Source organism: Pagrus pagrus, assembly GCF_965226575.1.
Source record: "Pagrus pagrus genome assembly, chromosome: 14".
NCBI classification, from domain to species: domain Eukaryota; kingdom Metazoa; phylum Chordata; class Actinopteri; order Spariformes; family Sparidae; genus Pagrus; species Pagrus pagrus.
The window spans coordinates 9256036-9262275 of record NC_140198.1 but is presented as its reverse complement, the minus strand read 5'-3'; positions in this window follow the sequence as shown (position 1 = coordinate 9262275).

Here is a 6240-nt window from a genome sequence, read left to right as displayed (position 1 = left end):
CTTGATTGCTTCAGCACATGTCTGAGGGAGTGTATTTTTCTATGCCTCCCCGTGCTGTTACCAGTCAACCAGCCGTTCCAAATGAGAACAAAGTGCTCTGGATGTTGATGTAATTTGACAGGCAGCAGCAGCACTACAATCCCAAGGTCACGAAAAAGTATGTTTTTTGTGGATTTGGTGGGCTCGTAATTTACACGGCGAAGATGATTTGACCTCCTTCCTGACTGGGAATCTCTTGACTGCCAAGTTGTGAGTCAGGTTTAGTTTTGGTAGCCTGAAATCACAGGGATGCTCTCATAGGACTTTAAATGTTGAAAGTAAAGCGAAAAAAGTTAATAAACTTGTTAATAATGCTTGAATGTAACGGGCAACAATGCCAACTGGGCCACAGAGCACCATCCACCCCTCACTACCAGGCGAAGAGGGAAACTAAAGGACGCAGCCAGCCAGCGTCTGCTAATCTGCCTTTCTCATTCGCATATTTTATTGCTGTGGGAACTACTCAAACAGCAGACTGGAGGGAGGTTTGCGGTCCTTGTGCGGTATGAAAGTCTCAAAACCACCACGGCCTTCTCTGGACCGAGAGGGCTTCTCTCTCTGGAGACTCAACCTCCGGGGTCGTGTTTGTTATGGGTCCTTGTACTCTTGCCTGGTCTTCCCCCGAGCGAAGGCCGTCTTGTTTGCGTAATAAACCAACTCGGGGCCAGTTCTCGGAGAGGAGGGTGCGTTGGTTTCAGTGTGTGTCAGATCATAATGCATGATGTATCGGTGGAGGTGACCTCGTCAGTGATCCTGGACGAAGAACTCTGACTTGAGAACTTCAGGTGAAAACAAACTCTGAAAGCTGACATGCAGATGTCATCTATTTTACCCATGTCTAGTTCATGTTTTATAAATGTTGAGGATGCAACAAAAGCTTATTTAAAAATATTTATTAGACCACTAGGCGTCTAAGATTTGATTTGTTTAGCATCATTTTATAAACAGTCAGTCCTATTTTGGGTGGAATTCTTCTTTACTGTACTGTTTACAGTTTCTTAAAGACAAATGACCACCCTGGGCCGGGCAGGGCGGAGACGAGCCTCGCCCGCGCCTCCTTCCTTCTGTATTTCACAACCATAATAGGCTGCGACCTGTTTGTGCATCTGCTCGAGCTGCCCGCCCTTTCACTGGAACGAGCTGTGTCAATATTGGTGAGGCCGTTACTCACTGATACGCTGAATGGGTCGATAATGCTTCGGTGACAGGAGCCTTTGGTCAAACGAGGTGTGTGCAAACAGAAACACTTCCTCACAATCACTCACAAACACACATGTACTTACATGCTCGGAGACAATAAAAGAAGGAGAGAGGCTGAAGTAGAGAGAGAAGAGAGACAGAGGAATACAGACATGTTATATTGTGCTATTGTGCTATAAACAACAGCAGTTTTTTTCTTGATTTGTTTTGGCATTCATGACTTAATTAAGATTATTCCTGAATATTTAAGATTATTCCAAACTGTAACGCATTAAGAGATTTTTATTCCTTGACTTTTGATGGTGGGTTCAAGATTGCCACTTTAGAGGTAGGGTTCCCCAAATCTTAAAGTTATGTCAGAATCTACAACGTTTTTCTGACTTATTTCTGAGTTGTTGCCAGTTTTCATTACCATTCCAAAAATTAAGGGGTATTTCCCATTTTTTCTATGACTTTACATGTCTTTTCATACTTGTGACACAGTGTAACTCCAGCCCGGGAGTGTCCAATGTAATAATAATAACCTTGGGTGCCCCCCGCTCGAGACTAGAATAGAATAACTTTCTCAGTATTTATCATCTTTGACCAGTAATTAACAATTCTGAAGCTGCTTGTGCTTCTGATTTGTATCCTCTCAGCTAGGAAGGCATGGTGACTCAGCGATCGGCGTAATCCACAAACAAGCAAACGCCACACAGAAAGGTGGAGGTTAGATGAATTAGCGACTCTAAATTGCCCGGAGCTGTGAATGTGTGAATGGTTTTCTGTCTCCGTGTGTGTCAGTGTGGGATAGATTGTCCAGGGCCACCTCCACATTAGTGAGTACACAAAATGGATGTGTTCGCGTGCTGCCAGCAAATAACACACCAATCAAGCTAACTCCACAAAACATTCCTGTGATTTCTAAAGGTATCCGGTGTCGCACACCGCCCGTTCAGGTGTCCGACCGCCCTAAAACAAATGTGAAGGATTGCCTCCAAATAGTATTTGACATCAGTGTGGTGTGAACAACACTGTGTCTCTTCTGTCCCGAGGGGGCTCATTTTGTCTGTGCTGACGGACGGATCATGTAACCCAATCCTCAGGTATACTGCAGCCGGGCCGGACTCATTACACACACGCACACACACACACACACACACACACACACACACACACACACACACAGACCAGAAGAAAACATGGCATGTGTAATTCTCAAAATGTTGATGCTTGATGCGGATAACATAAAGACATTTTAGCTTGGAACAAAGGCTGTGTGAGATCTTCCTCTCACACAGCAGACTGCATGATCCCTCCTTTGTGCTCACAACGTCCTCTCTCTGCCTTATTACCTGTTTGGAGTCGCCGAACCAGACGCACACTCCCCCTGTATTGTTTTCTCTGCGTCTCGCTGTGTTGTTTAACTCCCACCAGGGTTAAATAAATGGCACACACACAGGCTGGAGTCACTGTCAGGCCCCCCTGAGCTGAGCTGATGAGGTTTGATTAAAGCGTCTGAAACCCCAAACCTTCTCCGCGTGTGTTCACTTTCAATCACTCAGGCTCGCCCGCACGCAAAAAGGTCAGAGCGAAGACACACACGTGTACTACATTGTCTCTGGTGTGTGTGCCCTCTCTAAATCATCTCTGCAAAACAAGGCAGCATCTTTGACCTTGTGACCCCTCCGGCGCACGAGTTACCAGCCCGAGCCAAGCACAGGATGAGGCTTAGCTCGAGGAAGCACTTGAAACATCTGGAAAACATTAACCTCCGCTAAATGAATGGGTGGAAGTAGATGCTTGGTTTTTCTGAAGTCCTTTTGTCATCATGCAACACTCACAAAAACGTCAAGCGTCTGATTCCACACAGAACATATTTTGCACGTTGACGTCACATTCATGAAACAAAGTCTCCGACACTGTACTTTAAGGATGGATGACACGCTTCTGAACCTCGCTTTACTGTTTGTTTACAACTCCCTGAGTGGTTTCGTCGGCGTGTGTGACATGCCTAACATTCAGTTCCCTGCGTGTGATTGCTTAATCACAGTCTCCCAGCCTTTTTTTAGCACACAGCCTCTGCTCAGGTGTGAAAATTACCTGATGGTCGGCCTGTTATTCCTCGACCTTGACAGCACGGCGAGCAAAATACCTTTGTGTTTAGCTAAGAACAGTGACGCCCTGTTGTGTCAACAAGGACAGATTTATGATAGGGTTTATTATTCTGCGTTGTTGTGGTATTTGTGTGAAAGGTGTCTCGCTACAACTGCAGATATGCTACCAACAAACAGCTGTTTCATCTGTGTGTTACTGAGAAATGTAACAGATTATGTGATACTGTGATGATTTATAGTGCATTTAATGTTATTGATGTGTTGAAGGTTTAATGGGAAAAGAGTGACACCTGTTGACCAAAGCATATACAGCATGAACACACTGTCACTTTTATTTACCCAATATCACCGGACTCCCTTACCAAATCGCATAATTTTTAAGAGTTGTCGAGTGAGGAGAAACTCAACAAACTTTGTGAAACGGCTACGACACATTCTAAGTCATCCGTGCCTTCTTGTAAATTCGGCATTGAATGCAACACTTTAAGTTGTTTCTTTCCTCGTAAAAAGTGGCACTTTGTCGCAGCATCAGTGTACCGGCCTGTCTGCATCTTACCTGCCAACAATTAGCAGCTGTTTGAAACGCACAGTTTGGACTGATTTATAGTAAATTTTATAAAAGATGAAAACATTTTATTGATGGTAAACATGTCAAATTTGACAAATACAACAGTAACCTATATGAGGTACTTTGTTGCCTATGGAGAAAGTCCCCAGACTCCCCTTATAAATTGCTCATTTTGTGAGTTGTCGAGTTAGGAGAAGCTTTTTAAACTTTGTGAAACACTGTCAGTGAAAAAAATCTTAATTATTTGGGCGTTGTGAAAAAAAACATTGTGTCCGTTTGTCCCTTGTGACAGACTTAGAGCTGTCCACTTGTGATTGGATCACACAGGACAGATGGTAATACCAGCTCTGAACAGCCTCTTACTCCTGTCACCCTTCATCACAGGTCGGAAATGTTTACTGCTTTTAAACAGTTTAACTTGCAGGTGACTGTTCCTGTTAAAATCATTTTCAAATTCTTGATTTAATTCACAAGAAAAAAGAAGATCAAAGGACAATGTTAAAAAGCAAACATGAGTTTATGCTCTCCTATCCTGCTTATCATCTTGCGACCCCTTTAGAGGGCACTGACCCCCATGGGAACCACCATTGTCACCCGTTAAGCATTAGTATATGGGATTAATGTGGGTTTGTTCTGCTGATCTCTGTTGTTCACACGTATCAGTCAACCCTTAAGGAAAAAAAACTTCATACAAACCCAGTTGTTGCTCAGCGAGAAAATAGGTGTGGGAAAATTCCTCAAAAGCACGGAGCGTTGAATAATACCACAAACAAAACCAGAAGTTCGTGTCACAGTCATCAACAGAATGAATCCACAAGAGATCTCTGGGCATCACTGAGCACCTTGGCACAAATTTCTGCTTTAATGGCACAAATTAATACTCAATGAGGGTGCTTGGGAATTTCAAAGTGTTTGTCTTTTTATCTGTTGAATACTGCTGACACTCAGTGGACATTAGTGAGCAGTGCAGTGCAGCTGCAACAATTGGTAAAAAAAACAAAAAAAACCATCATGAAGTCATCTTGGAAAAGGACCTGAGTCCAATAAGTCTGTTAACTGTTAATGCGAAAACATTTTTGACTTTAAATTTGATTTGTCTGATATAAGTCTGGAATAATTTCCTCAAAGATCTCAAACAGGATCTATTTTAAAAGGCATTTTTTTTCAGACTTGAATGTTTGTTGTCATTAAGGGGGCAAATATTAACCCATGTTAGTCATAGTTGCACATGCCCATCCCCACATACGTTGCCCAGTCTATGAAATTAAATGACAAAGGCCCTGACACAGTGGTGAAACATGTGGCAAACATTAATATAACTTCTTACATTAGGTCGCAAACAACTATTTACATATTCTATGCTAAGTGAAAGGGGAGAAAGCCTTAAAATACATAAATACACACATAAATAAATCAGTTTTTAAGTTGTTAAGTGCCGGTTGGTAGGCCTACACCCCACAAAGTATATTTTGATAGATTAGTCCTTGTGTTTTGTGGCGATTGTCTTTAACTCCTCATTTACAGACCACAATGTTTTACAGTATTTGTAAAAATAATAATAATAAATGAAAACCCACTGACTCTATTAAATAGGCCTATGCAGACAAGTATTTAAGCTCACACATTCGCCAAAGGTGACAAACTACAGAAATGACCACAAAACCTTGCTCTCACAGGTAATAAAGAAATATTTCACGCTTTATGAAGAAATATAATTTCATATTTGCCTAAAAGTCCCTCCAATTAATGTAGTGTACTGTATTTGTGAGGGTTACGCTGCATTAAGAGTACTTTCAATACAAATCACAGATATATAGCAAATGAAAATCGATTGTAATTAACCCTCTCTTACATCTGGTGTCCCAAACAGAGGCAAAGGTTTATTATCTATAGCAGTCTTCTTTAATATGACTTCAGTTTATAAGCATGTTCATAAGCAATTCACAATAAGCTTAGGAAGAGTGAAACATTCAAGACAAGGGTCTCGGGTTGATAAAATGTTAAATACGTCTGACACATGCTGCAAAGTTTATTTGAAACCGTGCGGTTAAATAAATCCATTGACATATTTGTATATGCACGACATATTTGCGGTGTCTGCTCTCATTAACTACGATTCGCCTCCTCTGCTTGTGAGTAATGATGAGTCACGATGTGGAGGGGCAAGAACATTCAAGCCCTCAGAGAATGAATTGCAGAAAAAGGGATTAGGGTCAGTTTAAATGCACAAAGATTGGATATCACAGAGAGAAGATGTTGACGCAAACATGGATAAATATGGTTTTACTTTACAGTTTTAGTCACGTAATAGCGGAGGTGATAGCTCATAATTTTCCT